Below are 22,979 nucleotides of genomic sequence, written 5' to 3' on the forward strand. Positions count from 1 at the left end.
AAATTGTGGCTCTACTCTCTAAAACCTCAGAGACCCAGGCTCCTTTTGTCTTGTGGGTTCACCAGGCACAGCTCCCATTTATCAAGCCACTTCATGGCCCAATGAAGCTGCTTTAGCCCACCCATCACATCTGCATTCCATGATGCAGAAAGGGAAAAGCAAGGCGTGGGTGGCAGCTGACTTCTAACGTGGGGTCCCTGGAGCTGCCCCTTGACACTTTTGTTTGCATCTCACGGTCCTCCTGTGGCTCTATCTAGCTGCAAGTCAAGTTTGGGACATTCAGTCTTTTTCCTTCTGACTATAAGTGCCCACTAGACAGTCTATCAAGAGGAAGGAGAGAATGGGCATTGCAGGACACTCGCTGTCCCTGCCACACCAGAGGCTCACCACTGTTCAGAACTGCTTTAGCAGGTCGCCCAGGGAAGCCACCTCGTCCTGCAAGGTCGTTGCTCAGCCTTCCCTGCTCTCATCTTGGGCCAGCTCCTCCTTTGTTTGGGAGGCGGGGAGGCCGTGCTGTGCCCTGGAGGACGCTCAGCAGCTCCCCTGCCTCTGCTCGCCGTGGCAGGTGCACCCTTCCACTGAGACAATAAAAATCGCTAAGTGCCCTCTGGGGGGCAAAATCGCCCCGGGTTGAGAATCTCTGATTTAAAGCACAAGCAAAAATATCCAGACCTGAGAGGAAAGAGATTTCCGAGAAGAATCAGTGCAAAAAGCAGCAGGGCCGTTCGCGCCTTCCTGGGGTACCCCCCACCTCGAGCCTGCTCTCACCTCCTTCCCGCACCTCCTATTCTCCTGGAGGAGACACCTGCAGCCAAGAGGAGGGCTGGAGGCGGGCAGCTGCCCTTCCTCGGGAGCTGCCAACTGGCAATTGGCTTCTCACCTCGTCCGTGCGTGCAGAGGAACTCCAGATTCAAGATGACAATATTAAAATGCACACTCAAAATCCGTAGCTTTAGACCCAAGGAGCACGGAATACTTATCAGAGCTCTGCAGGGGGAAGGTATTTTAAGAGTAGAAGCGATAGACGAATTCACAAAGGGAAAGAAGGACAGATTGAATTACATAAAAATTGGAAACTTCTGCATACCAGCAAGCACAAACAAGACAATCAATAAAAAGCAAACCACCAAATGGGGACGTGTTCTCAGAAAACACGGCCTTCCAAGGATTAAGATCCTTTGTGTGTGAGGAGTTTGTGAGAAGCGCGAGTCGCACAGGCAGCCTCAGATGGCTTATTGGTGACAGCACACGGCTCTCCAATTCACAGGAAGGGTAAGTATAATTAGGAAGCAAAGAGGGGAAATAGCCCCCTCACTGCTCGAGAAGGAACCGCACATTAAAACCCGCCCCTTCTTGTTAATTAGGGGAATAGACATTAGCACGTGGAAATGTCCTCGGTGCCGCTGAGCTGCAGGTGGAGGGGGCAGGCGGGGCCGCCCTGGGAGCAGGCAACGCGCACGGTGCGTATCGCCGCGTGAAAACACTCCCTGAGCCCTGCCGTGTGACTGCGGGATGGCACCTGAAGACGGTGTCCTAAACACACAAATATATATTTTTAGCAACATAATTAGAAACAACCTAAATGTTTGAACATGGGAAACGGTTAAGTGAACTGTGGTTTATCCAGTTGAAGAAAATATTGCAGCCATTAAAAATAATGTTTACTGGGAGTGTGCATGGAGAAGCGTGCAGGGAGCAGAACGCAGTGCGCTAACGGGGAATGGAACACAATATGATTGCAACGATGCAAAAAAAGTCCACCACCATAAGAAAAACACCAAAAACCTAGGGAAAAAGTCCATGAAAAATACTGAAATAATGAAATAACGCCCCTAAATATCGGCAGCAGTTATCTTTGGGGAGTGAGGTTAGGAGCAAAATTTTCTTTCTTCTCTCTTTTGTTGTAATTCTTATTATTTTTATATTTTTGGTGTACATTACCTTTTTTTTTTTTTTTAAGATTTGTTTCATTTATTTCTCTCCTTCCCCGCCGTTCCCCCATTGTCTGCTCCCTGGGTCCACCTGCCGTGCTCCTTGCGTCTCTCAGCAGGCAGCTCTGGGAACTGATCCTGGGACCCTCCGGGGTGGGAGACAGGCGACCGCTCTCCTGCACCACCCCAGCTCCCCGTTCTGCCACGTCTTCCCATTTTCCTCTCCTCTGCGTCTCCTGTTGCGCCATCCTGCCGCGCCAGCTCTCCGCACCGGCCGGCGCTCCTGCGGGGCTGCGTTCCTGCTGTGGGCCGGTACTCCGCGCCGGCCAGCCCGCCCTCAGCGGGAGGCCCTGGGCAGGGAGCCCCGACCTCCTACACAGCAGGCGGGGGCCCACTTGGTACACCAAATCCGCTTCCCTGCATTACCTTTATAAGACAAAAACACGCTTTGCCAAAGCTAAACCTCGAAAGGAATGGTCCGTGGCGGATCGTCACTGCCCGACGCTGGCGACCGCGCAGTTTTTAAGTCGTGAAGAGGAATGACAGTGGGGGCCGCGGGCGGGCGGGCAGCGGTGATTCCTGCTCTGACAGTCGGGGCGCCGTCCTCAGGGGCGGGCAGCCAGGTGGGCGCAGATGCGCCTCATGCGTCCATGGGGAGCGCAGCTGTGGGCGATGGGCGACGGGCACCGAGGACGGCCCTCCCCGGGCGTGCCGAGGGTGCGGGGCGCATCCTGGGTGCGCTGGGAGCTCGCTGCTCCATGAGGGTGTGAAAGGGCGTCCTCGGCACCCAGAGCGCGGTGGGCTCTGGTCAGCACGTGGCGGCTCTTCCGGCTCGGCCACCCGCAGCCTCGCCGGGGGGCTCCACCTGTGCCCCGTCCTCGAAGTGGTAGCCAGGTCCCGGCTTGCAGGACAAATGACCCTGGCCTTCTGGTCCCCGAGGGAATTTGGGGGGACGCTCACCCTCTCCAGCTCCCGTGTGACGGGGACACTCCCCGAGTTTCCCCGGGGTCCTCCGCTTGCTCCCCGGGGGCCGTGAGTCCCAGGAAGGCCCCGGAGCCTGCGCGGCCCGCGTGCGTGGGAGGCCAGCTCGGTGCGGGTCTCAGACAGGACAGCGCCCCACTTCCCTGCCTCAGGCCGCCGCCCCCAGCACCCAGCCCTCCGATGCGGGGGGCACCGCGCCGGCCGGCGGGGCAGGGGAGGGGTGGGGGTTTGCTCCCTCCTCTGGGACCCCCATCCTCAGCCCTGCTCTGTGGCCCCGTCTCCCGGATCCAAGCCTCCTCCCAGCTTGAGACGCGCTCCCTGGGCGCGCGCTGGCTTGCACGGGGCTCTTGGGCGGCGGGAACGGAACGCGTGCCCTGGCGGGAAGCCGGCTGTTCCACGGCCCGAGAGCAGGCGGAGGAGCCGCAGGGCAGGGGTGCTGGCTTGTGGCCTCTGAGAGCTCGTGCCCGCAGGGGGCTTCGTGTGTGCGCTTCACCCCCCACGCGGGAGGGGACCCTCCCTGTGCCCAAATCCCTTTGGGTAGGGTCACCTTGGTATTTCTCACCCAAATCGGGTCACGGCCGAGGGTCGATACCGCCCTCCTCACAGCCAGTCTGCCAGGGCGATGGTCCCCTGCCAGGTGTGCCCAGGTAGATGCCCGCGGTCGCAGAGCAGCTGAGAGTGGCAGGCGGGGGTGAGCCCAGGGCAGGAGGGCCTGCCCCCTGGAGGCCCCCACCCGAGCGGAGGCACAGCCTCCAGTCCCACGGTGGCCAGTGAGTTTTCAGGGAAACGTGTCGTTACCCAAACCGACCCCCAGGCCTCAGCCTGGGACTGACCCTCCTGTCGCCTGCCTCACCTGGGCACGGCAGGTCCGCCCGGCGGTCTCTGCCCACGGGGCCCCGGGCCAGGCTGGCGTCGCCCACCAGCTGCAGCAGGTGTCACGAGAAGTGGGCCCCTGGCAGCTCCTGCGCCTGGGAGGGCTGCCCTTCCCGTCGGCCGGCCCACCGAAGACCCACCCTGGTTAGGGTCTGAGGACGTCGAGGGGCTCTGGGCCTGTGTCACTTCCAGGGGACGTGCGGGAACAGCTGGACTCCGTGTGCCATCACTGTCTGCGGCCTTTCTATTCTCGCACGTTTAACCCGCGCGTGTCCGCACCCGCTCCGTCCAGCTCCTCGAGGGGCCCCGCAGCGAAGCGCCCCAGGCCTGGGGGAGGTGGGTGGGGGGCACGTGGACACCACGCAGAGGACATGCCGGCAGGGAGGGGCGCCCAGCCCACCTCCGCCAAGCCCTGGGCCAGCGACCGGCTCCCTGAGCCTCGGTGTCCCCAGCTGTGAGATGGGGTAGTGGGCGTGGGAGCCTAGACGGGCCCTGGGGTACCAAGGTGGCTGTGAGTGGGGTGGGGATAGGGTGGCAGGGGCGCGGGGCTGGCCGTGAACAGGGTGGGGATAGGGTGGCAGTGGCGCGGGGCTGGCCGTGAACGGGGTGGGGAGAGGGTGGCAGGGATGCAGTGGTGTGTGCGGCGACGGAGAAGTTTCCGGCTTGTAGAAAGCGCTGGCGCGAGGAGGTGATAGTTGGGCCACTTCCTGTCGAGTGGGGCAGGGGAAGTGGCAGGCGTGCTGCCCTCACAGGTCCCTCGAGGTGGCGAGGGGCGAGGACAGACCCTCAGCAGGGCTCTTGGGGAGACGGTTTTGAAGCGCGAATTCAGAGGCGGGAGAGGAGCGAGCCCTGAGGGTGTGAGCACCAGCAAGCGGCTCGGGGGGCTGCGGGGGGCGGGGGGGAGGCTGGGTGGGGGATGCGGGGGCAGAGGTGGGTCGTAAAGGCACCACCTTTCAGGCTCACCTGAGCCCAGGCATCCGGGGCGGTGGCTGGCGCCGGGCACTGCTGCTGAGCTGCCCGCCGTTGATCAGGGTCATTTCTCGCCCAGGAAGCCGGTTCACAGCCGGCCGCCAGGCTCCGTCCCCGTCCCTCCTGCCCACTCTTCTCTCACCTTCACCTGCTCGGCTGCCCCTGGCTCAAACCTCGCCAGAGCTCACCCGGCCGCCCGGCCCCTCTCTGGAGGAACCCACCCCCCGGGGGTGGGAGAGGGTGCCCGGGGCGGCATGGGCACGCCATGATGACCGTTCAAGCAGAGAGGGTCTCGGGCAGGCGGGAGGACCCTGGAGAAAGGAGAAGAGGCCAGACGCGGATCGCAGCTTCCCGGGCAGAGGCAAGGTGACTCGTCACCAGACAGGAAGAGAGATTGCCGGGGAGAAGAACGGCCCCTGAGCGTCCTCGCTCCCGGCCCCGGCTCCACCCTCCCGGCCTGGCGAGAAGCTTCCTTTACCACGGAGACGAGCCTTGAATTGCAAGAGCAGTGCCCTGCCAGGCTCTGAGCAGCCGCTGCCGTGAGCCCCGTGGGCTGCCGTGGGGCGTCGGGGAGCAAGGGACTAGACTGAGACCCCTGATCTGCCCCTTAGAGGCTGTGCAATCACGTTCTTAGCCTCAGTTTCCCCAAAGGATCCGGTAGGAGGCACCGTTTGCACAGAGGAAATGACTCGGTGCTTTAACAGACATGCCCAGCCCTTCTCTGGGTTTTATCTCATGTGGGTAGATGTTGCCAGGGGGCTCTGAAGGGACAGACAGACACGCATCATGTTCCTTCCAGAGAACTTTCCAGAAGAGCAGTCCAAGAGATGCTCTCTGGCTCCAAGTCCCAGCCAGGGTGTTTTCAATGGTTTCCCCTTGACCTGCTCTGACTGGGGAGGGGTGACCGCCGCCCCCCCCCGCCAAGTTGAGGCTCACAGAGGGGGTCCAGCTGCCCCCTCGAAGCCCACCCCCTCCCCTGCTTGAGGGCGAGCCTGTCCCGAGGCCCGCCTGCTCACTCACGGCCCCCCGGGGCTCGGACCGGGCCCCTCTGCGGGTGGCTGGGGCAGCCACGCGGCAGCCAGAGCGCTTCTCATCCTCCCAGGCCAGGTGGAGCCCTTGTGGGCGCGTTGGGAGATTGTGGGGGCATCGGCTCTCGCTGTGGCCCCAGAGCGCACAGGTGTGTGGGGAAAACACGCTGGGGGAGGAGAAGGCCCCGAGCTCTGGAACTGGGAGGTCTTGGCCCAAGATCCCACTTTGCCACGTTCTTATCTGTTGGGGCCTCAGTAAGAACCTCTTGGAGCCTCCCCTTCTGCGCCTGCACAGATGATGAGTGAACGTGGTGCCCAGCGCTGCCGGATGAGGTGGGAGTGAGGCTGTGCCAGTGCTGGGTGTGATACGATGCGAGGCTACGGGATGTGATGCAATCAAATGCGATACAATACGACGTGAGATGATAATGACACAAATGACACGGTGCGATACAATGCAATGCAGTTCAATACAATGTGCTACAATGTGCTACCACAATACAAGGTGACACGATGTGATAGGATGCAAAGCCATGTGGTGTGACATAAAGTGATACACTGTGGAAGGATGTAATAAAACGTGATACCATATGATACAATGCGCTGTGATAACATGCCACCATGCGACATGACTCGATGTGATGTGATGTGATACCTGATACAATATGACACAATGTAATACCATGTGATATGATGCAATATGATGTGATATGACATGATAAGAGGTGCTATGACACAGTGTGATGGGATATGGCGTGATACGTGACGTGACATGATACGGCACGATGAGCACAATGCGACATGAGGCCACGTGCTCTGGCGTGAAGCGTCGTGCTATGTCACCGTGCTATGCGGTGACGCGGTGTGATACGATGTGTGCGCTGTTGCTTCCTGCTTACCACTGGCACTGGCAAGGGCGAGCGCTGAAGGCTGACCTGATTGGACTCAGCCAGACTTGAGGTTCCGAGAAAGAGCGAAAAAGTGAAGAGAACAAAAGCGAGTGAGGGACAGACAAAGAGCCAAGACAGGAGGGAGCCAGAGGGGAAGGGGGAGCCAGCAGGTGGGGCGAGCCTGTGACCCCATGGCAACCTGGATGTCCTCCCCTCAGCACCCCACACGGGCCAGGACCACTGTCAGAGGAGAGCAGTGGACTCAGTGCCCGACGTCGTGTCCCCGGTGTGCAGGGCCAGCCTCCCCCTCACCCGCTCCCCTGCCTTTCCCTTCAGGGCAGTCAGAGGGCAGAGCCCCCCGAGGCCTGCAGCCCCACGACCTTGGTTCTCAGGTCCCCTGGTCCATGCTCTGTCTCCGTCACTCTCCTTCTCAGGAGCAGGCTGAGGAGTCAGCACTCCTGGGCTGAGCCTCCAAGGCCACCCGGCTGCCGTGCGGTCCCTGGGAGCCGTCCACCTGCCGGGGCGTTAGCTCCTTCTCCCTCCTCGTGGGACCCTCTGGGCACCGTGGGGGTTGCGAGGGGCTGGATGGAAACCCACGGGGCCGAGCTCACGAGAGCCACGGCGACAGGGGGCCCACTGGGCTTCAGACCCCCCCAGGCCGGATGGTGGCCTCAAACACGCCAGCCTCTGGCGGGGCGCCCTGAGGGGGGACGACCCCGACCACCTCGTCCTCCTCTCTCCGTGGGCGCTGCCCCCGCCGGCGCCCTTCTTTCCCTTCCGTCTGCTCAATCCTGCTCCCTCCCAGGGCAGCTCCTGAGCGGACAAGAACAGGCTCCTTTTCTGGAAACTATTCAGGTCTGGCCCCAGAATTCCCATAGCATGGAAGTCTCCATTTGCACCATGTCACAGAGAACGCTCCAGCGGCATCTTTTCTTCTTCCTTATTTTCTTTTAAATATTACATTAAGAAAATATGAGGTCCCCATATACCCCTCACCCCCCTCACCCCTCTCCTCCCACACCAACAACCTCTTCCATCATCGTGGCACATTCATTGCATTTGGTGAATACATTCTGGAGCACTGCTGCACCACATGGATAGTGGTTTACACTGCAGTTTACACTCTCCCCCAGTCCACCCAGTGGGCGCTGGCAGGACACACAATGTCCAGCATCTGTCCCTGCAGTACCACCCCCCCGGACACCTCCGAGTCCTGAAAATGCCCCACATCACATCTCTTCTTCCCTCTCCCTGCCCTCAGCAGTTACCGTGGCCACTGTCTCCACATCAATGCTACAATTTCTTCCATTACTAGTCACAATAGTTCCATAGTAGCATACCAGTAAGTCCACTCTAATCCATACTCTATTCCTAAACTCACAAAGTTGTGCATCCATCACTACCTAATCCCAGGCCATTTTCATCACCCCAGGAAGAAACCCTGTGCCCCTGAGCGGTCTCCCTGCTCCGTCCTGGCACCCACTAATCCTTTCTCTCCCTCTGATCGGCCTGCCTGGACGTGTCACGGTGATGGAACCGCACGGCCCATGGCCCTGCGCACCCGGCAGAGCCCTCTCAAGGCGCTCCCGCGTTGCGGCGCACCTCGGGGCTTCCCCGGCTCTTGTGGTTGCGTGATGGAGGCGCTCGTTAGCCCACTCTCCGGGAAGCCTCCTCCCACCTCCTGGAACTCTCTGCTCACAGAGAGCAGGACTCACCCGAGGCTGGAGGCAGCAGGGTGGAGGGGCCTGAGCCCGGGTCCCTGCACACGGCACCTCTGAGACTGCGGGTGAGCCTGAGAGGGCTAGGCAGGGGGCCTTGGAGGTGGGCCTGTGGCTAGGGTCCGGGTGAGACACTGCTCAACGTGCAGGGGCACGAGCAGCCTCCGGGGTCCAGGGGTGCGGGAGGCATGGGGCAGGCCCGGCCCCCAAACATCCTGCTGACGGGTCTCTGCGGGGTTTGGGGGCCAAGAAAAGGGATTTCTTCCATTTGCTCCTGGGCCACCATGTGGGGCTGTGGGGGCCGCGGCCTGGGGGTTTAGCTGAGGGGTGCTGTGTGGGCATAGCACGGTGGGCTGCTGCGAGGGGCCTTGGATGCACGGGCATGGTGGAAACACATCTCTCGCGCGTGCCACATCCAGCACGGGGCCTCTTCTGGATTCTCTCTGAGCGGTGATTCGGAGGCCCCAGCCTCCTCCATCGGTGTCCCCCTGTCTTCAGGACTTGGCCTCTGTGTGGCTGGTTCCATGTGTCCACACGGCTGAGTGCCCAAGGAAGCCAGGTGTACCTGGGAAGGTCATTTGAAGAAGTGGTTCGCATCTGCTCTAAGTAAAGGAGATTTTCCTCGATAGTCTGAGTGGGCCTCATCCAATCCATTGGAGGCCGTAAGAGCAGGACTGATGTTCCTGAGGAAAGAGAAATTCTACCCCTTGGGGCAGCAGCAACTGCCCAGGAGGTTGCAGCCCGCAGCCCTGCCCTCCAGGCATGGAAACAACTCCCCGGAATGAACCTCTCAGCATGGGCGCAGATGTCCTGTGGGCTCTGCCCCACGCAGACCCTGGCTGAGGCAGCCTCCACCCGCCAACCCCGTGACGCCTGGGCCTCAGCAGCCCGCCTCACCCTCCTCCACGTCCTCCTGGGCGCACTCAGCCACATGGGCAGACCTGGCTGCAAGGGAGGCTGGGAAATGTGGGCCAGGCGTGGCCAGGCAGGAGCGCTGCAGGGCAAACGACCTCAATGCTACAGCACCCTGTCGGAGTCTTACAGTTTCCAAGGGTCTGGCTTGGGCACAGCTTGGCCGGGTCCTCTGCTCGGGGTCTTACAGGGCCACTGTCAGAGCGTTGGCCTGGGCTGCGTCTTGCCCAAGTCTTGGGGCTCAGCCAGGCTTGCGTGGTGCCTGGAAGATCCGTTCCCCCGACTCTGAAGCCCCATGGTGGTTGGGTTCTTCCAGGCCAGCAGGAGAAAGAGTCTGAGCTTGGGAAGGTGCAAGGGGCCCCCCTGGTTAGGTTAGGCCCACCCAGGATGTCCTCCCTTTGGCCTAACTCCGAGTCCAATTGACGAGGAGACTCAATTACATCTGCAGAATCCCACACAAGGAGGCCTGATGATGACAGTGACATTCATCATTTTCATTGGTCCCACCCCACCCCATGGCATGTGCACAGGGACAGGCTCTTGGGGGCCACTTAGAATCTTTCTTTGCCCAGAGAAGGAGGAGATATGGGTTTGGTGAGCAGGTGGCCAGTTCCCACCAGACTCCACGGACAAGGCGCCCTGACAGCGCTCCGCCTCACCAGGCCGTTCTTTGCCTGAAAGACACTGGGGGCGTAGATTTAATGTTTTAAATGAGAGTGCTTGCTCCTTCCACCTCTCTCGCCACTCCCTGAAGGGTGCCACCGGTCACGGGGGGTGGGCTGGGCACAGCCGAGAGGAAGGGAGGGGTGGGCACCCCGGGAGGATGGACTCCTCCTCTGCCGCGGAGCGGGGCTGTGATGCTGGACCCCCGCCCTGGCCCCTCAGCCCAAACCCCTCCAGGGCGTCTGCGGCGACCAAAGCCCGTAGGTGGAGGGGCCCTGGCGAGCCCGGGGGTCGACTACCACACCGTCTGCGGCCCGTGGTGAGTGCCACTCAGACCCCGGCACCTTCTTTCCCATCTTGCCCCAGAAAGCGGCTGGAGTTAGTGATGTGGATTCTGGAAGGAAAGCGCCAGCCCATTTGTCTCCTGGCGGAGGCTCCCACCGGGACAGTGAAAGAGCTGCCTCTGTTCCCGGAATAGGTGGCTCCTCTCGCCCCCCTCCAGCCAGGCCTGCGTGGGTGCCAGGAGGAGGGCTCCCATCAATTCTCCCGGCAGCTTCCTCGCCTGTCAAGCTCCTGGGGCAGGAGGTAATTCTCACCTGGGCTCCCGACACCTCATCTTAAACTCCCTGCCCCCGCGTTCCTTTTCCTGGCCCAGAGGAGGGGAGGGAGGGGAAGGGGACGGGGGGGGGGGGCGGGAGGCGGCTCAGGCGGGGGTGGCCTGTGGCTGCTGTTCCTGGGTGGAGGGAGGAAGGGCGTGAGGAGCTGCAGAGAGGGGCCGCCCTTGGCCCTGTCGCTGCAGCAGGCGCGGGGAGGCAGGCCAGGGCCCCCCCCCCCGAGGTACTCGGTGGGGGTACCGGGGTGGGGGAGAGTCTCGGCGAATGCTCAGCTCTGCTGGAGAGACAGGAGGGAGGCGCCCCTGGACTACGAGACCGACCCAGGACAGGGCACAGCGGATGCTGAGTCACGGGGCCTCGACACCACGCAGGACAAGATAAAACGACATGCTGGCGCAGGCCCCGGGTCAGCCACACTCCAGGGATTGATTGGAATCGGAGAGGCTGTCTTTGTCAAAGTTGCTGGAACTCAAGACCTTGACCTGCCCAAGGTCATAGGCAAGTTGGAGGCAGAGCTGGCGGGGAGCCCGGCTTTCCTGACCCCCTGCTCTCTCTCCCTTCCCATCCTGGAGCTGCTGTTACTTTTGGGGTACAATGGGGCAATTCCCCTGCCTCTTGCCCTTAGTGCTGGAAACCAAAGAAACATCTCTGGGAACATGGCCGAGATGTTCCAGAAGAGTCTTCCCAGGGTCTGCTCTGGCCAGTGGGAATCCCTGGCCCTGGCCCCGTCCGGTGGTTCACCCCGCTTATTTCAAACAATTGGCAACAGAAGTGTGTGCCGGGGTGGGCTGCCCAAGACCCTCGGGTGGGCGCTGGGACTTGGACAGGTGGGGGCTGGAAACCGGGAGAGCCTGTAGGCTTGTGGACTTAGGGGCACCGCTGAGCCCAGGCCTGAGGACCCCGGCGGAGCCATCACGGCCCCCGACTCGCAGCCCCACGCGGAGAGTCGGCCTCCGTGAGCCTCACCTATCCCAGCCTGGTCTGTGGCCCCAGCCACCCGCCTCCGGCTCTTAGGAAAGGGCCTGCTCAGTGCCCCTGCCTGCCTGGCATCACGCCGCTCTCACTAGCTCACGCTGGTCACTGCCGGGCACCCACTCTTGCCCGCCCGCCTGCCACAGCCCCTCTGATGCTTCGGGTCTCAGCTCCTGTGTGGGAAGGTTTCTGTGGCACCCCAGGGAGCTCTGGGAGCGCTCTGGGCTCCTCGTTTCCCCAGTATACCCGGAACAGGGTCACGTGCCCTTTCCTTCCTCTGCAAAGCGCCCCCGAGGCCAGGCAGGCCGCCCCCTCCCGTCCCCCTCCCCTCCCCCCTCCTTCTTTTTCTCCCTCCTTCCTTCCTTCCTCCCTCCCTCCTCCCTCCCTCTTCCCTCTCTTCCTTCCTTCTTCTCTTTTTCTCCTTCATTTTTCTAGCAAGTTGCCTGGCTTGCCTCAGGAACTCAGTGAGTGTGGAAAGGAGGAGAGGAGGGGGAAGAGGCAGGGAGGAGGGGGAGGAGGGCAGGCCGGCGTGGCTCTCCGCAGGTGGACTTCCTGGAGGCTGGCGTCCCCCAGCAGACCTGGCGCTCAGCTCCAAAGGGCCATCGCCCGCCCCCGCCTCCTCGAGCCGCTTCTGAAGCGCCTCGGGGTGACAGAGGAAGGAACTGGTGTCACCCACCTGCAAAACGAGGGGGTGGCCGGCAGGTCCCGCTCCCAGCCCTGCCACCTCTTCTCCGTAGCGATGGCTGCTCAGCTCAGGGGCGGCTGGGAAATAAAACAGCGTAACAGGATTTACTCTTCCCGGTCTTCTTTCCAGTCTCCCCGGATAACTTGCCCTCCCGGAGTCGGGGCCTTCCCCTGCCTCCCACGGCCGCTGTCACCCGCTCAGCCCCTCCAGCTGCCCCCAATACCTTGGGGGGCCTCTCGGAATTTCAGACGTGCTCGTCGCCGGGCAGTGGCCGTTACGGGGCCTCAGGCCCAGCAGGAGACTCCTGGTCCCCGAGGCTTTGGGGGGGGTGGGCTGCAGCTGGACACCGGCCTGAGCCTGGCCTTGAGGTGGGTGGGGGCAGGACCTCGGGCGAGGCTTCTCCCCCACCCCAGCCGCCCCCGCCCCCGTCCTGCCCCTCCCTGCCCCGTCCTCAGCTGCTCAAGCCCTGGGCGTCTTGGCTCCGGTCGAGCCTCGCTCTCGGATGCCCCCTCACAGCCCTGGACATCCGTGCCCGGCGCAACCCACCACGGCTGCCCATGGCCCTCCAGGGACTTCCTGGCTGGGCCTCCCTGGGCACGTGGCAGGAGGTCAGTAAATGGCCGCTGGACGCTGGTGGCCCGAGGCTGGCCAGGGGGGGCCCTCGGGGGGCCCAGCCCCCCAGCTGAGCAGGATGGCTCCTCATCATTCCAGACAGTGACATGGGGTGTGGTGGGGGGCAGGGGAGGTGGGGTGAGCGGGCAGGTGGGCTGCAGGCCCCTCCTTGTCCACCGCAGGGCTCAGGGACTGGGCCGATGAGCTGACGAGGCCCCCGCCGATGCCCCACCGGCTCCCCCGATTTGGACACGAGCGCCTCTCTCTCGAAGGAGCCCCATGCAGCAGCCCCTGTGCTCCCTGGCCCCCTCCCCTGCCCCCCGCACCCTCGTCTTCCAGGGACTCATGCCCGGGTGGTCACCCTCGGCCCGTCGAGGCATTAATTGGCAATTTCCCTGGTCAAAACCCCGCGTGGAGTTGGTACGGAGCGGGCTGCGCGGCTGCGTGGCTGGACTGCGCGGTCTGGCCCCAGTGCCCGGTGCCACCAGCCCCGGCCTCCCCCTACCCGGCAGCGCTTCGTCAGGGAGGGGTCACTGCTGGCGAGGACCACCCCTCCCCAGCAGGCCCCACAGCGGGCTGCAAAGTACTTTGAGAACAACTTGTCGAGTATTTTCCCAGGGAAGCAGGTGGGCTCAAGAGGGGAGCGTGCGCTTGTGGGGGACCAGCCCTGGCGACCGACTCAGACGCGGCCCCCTCCTCACTAGGGGCGGGTGGTCCATCGTCCCCATTAGACAGACAGGGAAACTGAGGTTCCAAGGGGTGCCCCGCTGGCACGTGCAGTTTGGGCTCAGATCCAGGGTTTCTGGCTCCGAGGTCCCTGCCCCTGGCCCAGGCTCTCTGGAGCTGCAGCCCGTCCTGCCGGCCCCCTCGCAGCCTGCCCCTGGACACATGCAGCGTCCCTGGGGAGGATGGCGGCCCTTGGGGCAGGGGGCCCCTTTACAGACCCTGGAGGGGACGCTGGTGGCCTTGCCCCGAGGCTCCCCCCAGCCCGGGGGTCCCTGCCGGACTGTACGAAACACCACGTGGGAAGGTCAAGGGTGCCTCGACCCGGCGCCGCTGCAGGCCAGGGCAGAGTCCTGGGTGGGCCCCGGGTCGGCCTCCATGCTTCGTTTTCAGGGCTCCGGTGCCCGGCTTCTCTCTGCAGCTGAGGACCGGACACCATCTTCATCATCATCATCATCGTCAAGCGTAAACTCCCCTGGAGTCCAACGCGCCCGCAGGGGCTCAACTCCCCACTGCAAACCCGGTGCCCTCCCTCCCCAAGGTAGTGGAGGAGGGGGCTTCCCTCTGCCCTGGATGGGGAGCGGGGGGATGGGCCCCGCTCACTGGCCACCCGAGATTCGGGCACGGCCCTGCTCCTTTCGGACCTCAGTTTCCCTTTCCGTAGCCCGGTCTGCCTGGTCACTGGCCGCTGAGTCATACGCCCAGCTGGGTAAAGGGTGGCCGTCAAGGAGGCCGTGGACCCCTGCACTCTGGGGAGCCCCCGCCGCGTGTGCACCCTGGTGGGGATCCCCCCCAGCCCCGCGGCTTCCCTGCTCCGTCCTGCTTTCCGGAGCTGGCTTCCCTGTCACCGGCCAGCTCCGGGGGCCCAGCAGCGTGGCTCAGGGGCACGAAGGAGGCCGGAAGCATGGGTGCTCCAGGAGGAAGGTGAAACCAGAAGCCACGGAGCCGGGAGGGGGGCGGTTGGGGACACTTTCGCAGTCTCGAGTGACACGTCTGTCAAAATTATGACCTGATTAGGCAGCCGTAGGCGGTGTGGACAGCGGTGCGGCCCATAGTTGCTGGTCACACCGCCTGGCGCTGGGCAGCCGAGCCCTTGGGCAAAGGCGGGGACAGGGACCCGCGGGGGAGCCAGCCAGTGAGTCAGCCCGGCTCCAAGTCAAACCCCCACGCCGGTGCCTGCCCAGCGCTGCCGGGGTGCGGGCGGGCGGGGAGGACGAGCTCGGAGGCTCCTGGTGTCCCCTGCTCTGCCCCCGTCTCCCTGTCCCCCGTCCCCTGATGCGGGTCTGCAGCGGCCGGGGGCACGGTTAAAGCCCAGGGCCCTGGGGCTCCCGAGGAGACCCCCGCCTGCCTCCCCCACCCCTGTGGCCGCCCCCTGCCCCCCTCACAGCCTTGCTGTGCCCTTGTCACACTAGCCCCCGCCGGGCCGGGACCCATCCCCACAGCACCACCCCCAAGGCTGGTGCTGGCTCAGGGTTTACGGGGGACGCCCCCTTCCCCACTGGAGTCTGAGCGCGGGGCGGGGAGCGCCTGCCCCCCCTGCGCAGTGTCCTCTGCTGTGCCCGGGGCAGAGCGGGGCGGCAGCACCGACGACGGTGAGGGGCCCGGTGGCCCGCCTCCTCGGCTTGCGCCAGCCCCTCCAGTCTCAGCGCCCCCGACCCCAGGGCCTGACTCGCCGCCGTTCTCCCCACTGTCCTTGTGCCCCCAGCCCCCCTCGCCTGCCGTGCTGCCAGGACGTCCCTGAGCTCACCCCCTCCCCACCACGTCCCCACCCCCCGTGCCTGCGCAGAGGAAGGCCAGGCCTGTGGGCAAGCGCAGCGCTCCCCACGGCACCCCGCCAGGCCCCCACCCCTGGCCCTCGGCCCTGCGCCCGCGGCAGCCCCCTGCCCTGATTCTCAGCCAGTCCCTCCTTTCTGAGGCCCCGCGCTGGTCTGAGGTGTGGCCCTGCAGCAGCACCTTGGTGACTAGTTACCCCCCCAGGCCCGAGGCCTCTGGGTACAGCCCCCCTCCAGCGGGCTGTGCCCCATCCAACGGGCTGTGCCCCTTCCAGCAACCTGTGCCCCCTCCAGAGGGCTGTGCCCCCCTCCAGAGGGCTGTGTCCCCTCTGGGGGGCTGTGCCCACCTCTAGCAACCTGTGTCCCCCTCCAGCAGGCTGTGCCCCTTCCAGCAACCTATGCCCCCTCCAGCGGGCTGTGCCCCCCTCCAGAGGGCTGTGCCCCTCTGGGGGGCTGTGCCCACCTCTAACAGCCTGTGTCCCCCTCCAGCGGGCTGTGCCCCTTCCAGCAACCTGTGCCCCCTCCAGTGGGCTGTGCCCCCCACTTGCCCGTGTGGGGGCGCAGCTTGTGAACCACTGAGCAGGGCTGCTGGCTGCTCTCCTCCCACACCTCTCCTGCCCCCTGGGCCCCCGGCCTGGCCTCCCTGGACCCTGAGACGGAGCACGCAGGCAGGGGAAGGAGCATGGGGGGCTGGGACCCCCGGATCGCATGGTGGGTGACCTCGGCAGGCCCCGTGGCTGCCCGAGACCTGAGACTGCCACCCCCACTGTGGTGTCAGGCCCTGCCCGCCGGCCCTTGGGGTCCTCAGCATCTCAGGACAAACACACGGGCAGTGGGGGCGGAACCGGCTGCCTCTGGGGTCCAGCTTGGCCCTGGAAGTCATCTCAGGGGACAGACTGGTCTCTGCTTGAGCCACCCCCAGCTGGTCCCGGGAGGGCCAGCTCCCTGCCGCAGTGCCTGGATGTGGAGGGGTGGCCGCGCCACCGTGCTCGCCCCCCAGATGCGCCTCTTGTCCCCCGTCCTCCTGCAGGCTGACGGGCAGGGCCGGGGCAGGGCCTGGGAGCCTCAGCTTACCTCCCGCCTCCCCGTCCCCATGGCTGTCAAAAGGGAGGTGGAGATGGGCTCTGTCGTCTCTTCTGTGGCAGCCCCTCTTCGAGGGGGGCAGGGGGCTGCCTTTGAACTTACGAAGGGGGAGCACGGGTGCAGGCCCAAGCTGAGCCTTCGCAGCTTCTCAGGAGGGGACGTGGCCCCTCGGGGAGCTGACCCCACCGGGCCTCGGGACATGGGCTGGACTCTGACGTCCGCCTGTGCCCTCGGGCGCCCGCTGGCCCTTCCCAGCTTCCCTTAGGATCTGGGGGCTTTTTGGCTGGTAGATAGCGCCTTCCCCTGGGGAGAGAGAGACAAACTGTGGACACAGCCGTGGACAGACGGCCATGGAGAGAAGGTCCGTGGTTTGACGACCTGTGGACACACGGCCTGTGGACACACAGCTGCATGCACAAGACCTTCCCGTGCTCCGGTGGAGCTTCGTCCACGTGGACGGGCCGGGCTGGGAACCTGGGCCCTGGGTCATTTGCCAACGTCGGCTCTAAAGAATAATCCTTTTCAGGTCAAAACTTCATCTGGTCAGATTCTCTTACTGCTGGTTTTTGCATGAAATTCGTGGCAGCCCGATATTATCAATGAATTCCAGAAAGAAATACTGATCGTGTTTGTAAACTGCTCCGTTCCTCTGGGTGTATTAGAGCGTACTCCTCAGGGGTTCCACTTTCCCGTTAGTGAATCAAGATGAGGGCTTTTATTTGACCACGTCATTGGGGCACTCGGTTTGAGTCCCTGCCTGCAGCTGTGGTTATATAAACAGAGGCTCGATCAAGGACAGGGAAGTAAATACATGGAGAAGGAGGACACAGAGAAGAGCAAGGAAGAGAGCCGGCCCATCAGAAGGATCCCGCGGGCCCTGAAGAGACGAGCCTCGTGGTCTACAGCCGACCTTGTGCAGAGAGCAGAGCAGCGGAGCCCGGGAAGAAACCAGCCCGGGGGAGAGAGACGAGCCTTGCGCCAGCCCACAGCTGGGATCCAAGACGCTGGACCCACAGGGCCTTTGGGGGAAGAGGAAGGCTGGACCTCACAGGCATGGCCCGCCATCACGTGGCAACAGAATTTGGTGAGAAATTACCTCTTATGGGACCTTGAGTTGGCCTCTTTAGGGCCTTGTAACTGTAGCTTCTACCCCAAATAAATACCCTTTATAAAAACCAAGAGTTTTGGTACTTTGCATCAGTACCTCTTCAGCTGACTAATACAAACTTTTTTCCAAGTTAGAGTCCCATCTCCTCACAGATGACGTGATGATGTTGCACCTGCCACCGTTGCCTGTTCTTCACCTTTATAAAGCGTTTCAGGTGACATGAGCCCCTTGAACGTCACGCAGCCTTGGGAGGGCATCCGGCAGGGTCTTGTCTCCCTTTCTTGTCTCATCTTTCAGATGACCGGGGACACCCGAGATTGAGCCTGAGCCTGGGGTAGAGGCAGGTGCCCCCAGCCAGGGCCCCCACGCCCCCTCCAGGCCTTCCCATCACCCGCTCTAAGCTGGGTCCCTCCTGAGCCAGCCCCCACCCTGACCCCAGGGTGCACGAGGCTTGGGCTGAGTCCATGGGCCGGTGGTGGACATGGAGGGACGTTGACTCTGTTCTCGGTGACCAGGGAGGCCCTTGGGAGGACTTCACCACGAGCTCCCAGGAGGAGGCTGATGACAAAGCAAGCCGTGCCGGGGCCTGATGGGGCTAAAGGCAGGGGCAGGAAGGGGTGGGCTGCCACAGCGCCCGGTGTGGGCGCACGCCCCCGCCCTCGCGGCACCCCTGCGGGTGAGCCTGCCACTGCCCCCACCTTGCCGAGGGACACAGCAGGCTCCTTGAGGCCACCGAAGCTGGCCGAGGACACGGAGGGGGCGGGGCAGTGGACGCGGGACCGAAGACCTTGCCTTCCGCGGGACTGCTCGGGCCTCGGCCGCACAGGGGCCCCTCTGCTCTGGACCCCACACCCTGCGTGCGGCATCCCCGGTTCTCAGCAGTCTGGCTTGCGCCTGTGGCCCGCCCTCGATGGCTCTGTGGACAGGGCGAGCCCTTCACCTCCCCGGCCCTCGATTGCTCAGCACGTGACCTTGAGGCTCAGGGTCACCTCTGTAGCTGGGACGAGGTGATCCCACCGTCTCGGCGGTTTGCGTAGCTCAAGCGGGTGCTGGGCGCACTCCGCTCTGCCAGCCCTTCCAAAGGCAGGGAGTGGGGAGGCCTGATGGAGCACTGAGCTGGGCTTTGACGGGTGGGCAGGAGTTTTCCAGCAGACAAGCAACGGGCCCGAGGAAGCAGCCCGAGGGCACAGCTAGGAACAAAGCAGGGTGAGGGGGGAGAACTGGGTGGCCAGTTCTGGGGTGCTCGGGGGTGAAGGAGCAGGGGTCCTTGTGCGGGGGCGGGCAGGAACCCTGGACGGGGCCTCGGCAGCCTCCCCTCCCACGGCGCGGCCGGCGGGGAGCCCCGGCCTCTCCGTGGCCTGCTGTGTCCCCAGGGCCTCAGGCCCGGCTGGCAGCGCTGACGGGCTCGGTGTGGAAATGAAGATTGATCGTCGCCAAGCCGGCCCCGGCTCCGCAGAGCCAGCCGGGAGTTGCAGAAATCCAGAGCTTCATTATTATTTTAAGTGTTCCTCAGCTGCTTTATTGAATTCTCCAAGTCAGGAAAAATCCTGGCAAGATAAGAAGTTGACATTTTCAGAAGCAGCAGCGAGCACTGCGCGGGCGGCGAGGACAGGGCAGCGGCGCCGGCTTGCCAGGGGACGGCTCGGCAGCCCCCGCCCCCACACGCGCACACGCGCAGGCTCACGCGCAGGCCCTCACACGTGCGCACGCGAGCAGGCACACACAGGCACTCACGCACACACGTATGGGCACTTGCACAGGCACACATATGCAGGGCACACATAGGCACTCACACACATGTGGGCACTTGCACACACACGTACAGCACATACAGGGACTTGCTCTTGTACAAGCTTGTGCAGACACACGCGCAGGCTCACGTTCCCTGGGACCAGTGCTCAGAGGAAGCCCAGCCCGTCATCTCTCCCTCCCTCCCGCCTCCATCCCTATTCCCTCTCCCCTCCCCTCCCCCTCCTTCCCTCTCTCTTTCCTCCCCCTTCCCTCCTCCCTCCCTCCTTCATTGAACAGCTACTATATGACGCTTCATCCCGCTAGGTCCTTAGCTCACCCCGATCTAATGGTGGAGACCACAAGATGACATCCTCTACCTTGCAGTGTGTGCAAGTGATGGGAGAGGCTCAGGGGTGCTGGGGAGCAGGGCAGAGGGCACCCCTCCCCAGGCAGGCCTGGCCTGGCTTTGCTCAGCTCAGGGCTCTCAGCCCTGGAGCCTCCACAGACACCTGTGAAGTGCAGTGAAGGCAGGTGTGGACAAGCGGGCGCTCCCTTCTGCCTGGGGAGTCACAAGAGGAGTGTGGGGTCCAGGAGGTTATATTGCAAAGGCTGAGGGAGGGGCCTGGCCTGTTTGTGGCCCGTGTGGACAGAGGGCAGGAGAGGAGGGGGCAGGTGGAGGCGTAGGTGGAGGTGGAGGAGGTGGAGGAGGTGGTGGAGGTGGTGCAGGTGGAGGTGGAGGACGTGGAGGAGGTGGTGGAGGTGGAGGAGGAGGTAGAGGAGGAGGTGGAGGAGGTGGAGGTGGTGGAGGTGGTGGAGGTGGAGGAGGTGGTGGAGGTGGAGGAGGTGGAGGAGGTGGTGGAGGTGGTGGAGGTGGAGGAGGTGGAGGTGGAGGTGGAGGTGGAGGAGGTGGTGGAGGAGGTGGAGGTGGTGGAGGTGGTGGAGGTGGAGGAGGTGGTGGAGGTGGAGGAGGAGGTAGAGGAGGAGGTGGAGGAGGTGGAGGTGGAGGTAGAGGAGGTGGTGGAGGAGGTGGAGGTGGAGGAGGTGGAGGTGGAGGTAGAGGAGGTGGTGGAGGTGGAGGAGGTGGAGGAGGTGGTGGAGGTGGTGGAGGTGGAGGTGGTGGAGGTGGTGGAGGTGGAGGAGGTGGTGGAGGTGGAGGAGGAGGTAGAGGAGGAGGTGGAGGTGGTGGAAGTGGAGGAGGTGGTGGATGTGGAGGAGGTGGAGGAGGAGGTGGAGGTGGAGGAGGTGGAGGTGGAGGTAGAGGAGGTGGTGGAGGTGGTGGAGGTGGAGGCGGTGGAGGAGGTGGAGGAGGTGGAGGAGGTGCTGGAGGTGGAGGAGGTGGAGGAGGTGGAGGTGGAGGAGGTGGAGGAGGTGGAGGTGGAGGAGGTGGAGGTGGAGGTGCTCTGGGACCTTCCCTCCTACCCATCCGCACACGCCGGGGCCAGGGTAGGCTGGTAGCCGCAGGTGACCCCTGGAGAAGACTGTGCATTTTCTGGAACACCTGGCACGTGTGTTCAGAGGCCACGCCCACCCGCCGGGAGCTCTGCTGCTTGGGGCCCAGCTGTCCACGCAGCATCCTCGTGGGGCCCTGGCATGGTGGGGCTGTGTGCCCCTCCTCCTGGCCAGCCCTGCCCGTCCGCAGCCTCTCGGCCACCCTGAGGTCCTTCCTGCCGCCTGCCCTGCAGCAGCCGCCACCAGCTCCTCATCTTCCCCCCCCACCCCCCTCCTAGCTTCAAGTCAATGTCAGCCTCCCCCATGAGCCTAAGTGGTCGAGGTCAGGGACCCTGGCCACCCGGCCACTGTGCACGGTCGTTGCTAAGGGCCTTCTCTAAGGGACTCCAGGGTCCCAGCAGCAAGGTGGTCACACGAGGGCAGCTCCTGCAAGGCCCTACAACCCACTGCTCCCCTACAAGATGCTGGTGATGACGACGTGTCCTTCCCCTGGCGAGTCCTGGTGTGACGTGGCGTGCACAGGGGTGTGGGCGGGGCTCAGGGGGGCGTGATGGGGCTGGAGGTGACCCCAGAAATCAGCATTGGGGCCCAGGAGGTGTTGTCCATGCAAAAATGAGGGAGGGAGGAAGGAGGAAGTGCGGTCAGCCCAGGAGGACTGCATGGAGGCGGTGGGTGAGCCCGTGGCTTGGGAATGGGGCGTGGGGGATAGTGGGGCAGATGAGGTCACTGGACTGGACTCTATTTACTGAGCCCTTCCTGCGTACGCTGCGCCTTGCTGAGTAAGAGAGACGCGTGATTTTATTTGACCCTCCAAGCCTGGGAGCCTTCATGGAGGAGGGACAGAGGCTCAGCCAAGCCTGGGAGCCTTCGTGGAGGAGGGACAGAGGCTCAGCCAAGCCTGTCAACGTGCGGGCAACCCCGGCAGGTGGGCGGAAGGAGGAGCTCTGGCAGTCGCTGCTCTCAGCCCCCGCTCACCGCTTCTGCCTGGGGGCGGGGGAGTCCCCCCGGGGGGGAGGTGAGCAGGAGGTGACCGCTTCACCCGGGCTGTGTCCTGGGGACCCCAGATCCTCTCAGGAGAGTCACACAGTCTTGGATTTTTCTCCATAGACCTTTACTCAAAGCAACAGAGGTCAGCAGACCAAACGCAGACACGAGACCTTCTGCTAATGGCATCGGTGGGGCGCTAGGGCCCCTCATCTCACCACGGTTTTTGGAAAATAAACTAATTTTTTCATAAAAGTTCATATTAACACAGAAGTTTTTTAAATGCCTTCTTTCTTTGCACGTCTCATATTCCATTTCCCCTGCGTGTGTCTGTAGAAGCCGCTAGAACAAGGGCTTTCTGGGCCTCGGGGGTTAGAGTTTACGGGGGTCCTGAGACCACAGAGCTGGAGGAATGCCAGCCTGACTGACAGCGGCTCTGGGCGCCAGATGAGTGACCCCACAGGGGCTGCGCCTCCTTCTCTGTGGTGGCTGAAAGGCCCCTGAGCCCCAGGGTCTTTCCCAGGGGTTTCCTCTGCCCGGGAGGGGAGGCCAGATGGGGCAGCTCGTCAGCCCAGGAGGTGACACGTCTCCGGCCACTAGAGCAGGCTCCTCCCTCCTGGGCTCTGGACCTCGTGTCCTCATGGGGGCACGTGGTGGCCAGGGGGCTGTCCCCATGGGGGCGGGCAGCGGCCAGGAGCTGTCCGTGTGGGGGTGTGGGGCGGCTGGGGGGCGGCCTGTGTGGGGGTGTGTGGTGGCCGGGGGTCCACGCTGTGTTGTGCAGTGGCTGGGAGGCTGTCCACATGGGGGTGTGCGGTGGCGGGGGGCTGCCCGCGTCGGGGCGCATGGTGGCGGGGGGCTGGCTATGTTGGTCAGCCATATGCGCCTCTGTGGGGTGGGCCGAGGGGAAGGAGGCGGAGGCCAGGGTTTAGCCCCACGGCCCCCACGGGGATCCCTGGAGCGTAGCGTCCGGGAAGGGAGGGCAGAGGGCAATCCAAATGACGAGCAGGCAGGGAGGGTGGTGGGCAGCTCTGGGTGCCCCCAGCTGGAGGGAGCTGGGGGTGGGTGGGCCGGGAGCCTTCTGGGGCCTGCTGGGAGGCTGCCGCTGCTGTCCAGGTGAGCAAGGCGGCAGCTGGACCTCAGGGAGCGCAGTGGGGAAAAGAGGCCTGGCCCTTTAGGCAGCCCCTCAGGAGGAAGGCGGCAGGCCTGGGAGGGGTGTCCTGGTGCTACAGGCAAGCCTGGCTGTCACCTGTCCTGGCCCCCCGTGGCCTGCCAGGCTCCCCC

The sequence above is a fragment of the Dasypus novemcinctus genome, chromosome 14 (assembly GCF_030445035.2).
Source record: "Dasypus novemcinctus isolate mDasNov1 chromosome 14, mDasNov1.1.hap2, whole genome shotgun sequence".
Taxonomy (NCBI): Eukaryota; Metazoa; Chordata; class Mammalia; order Cingulata; family Dasypodidae; genus Dasypus; species Dasypus novemcinctus.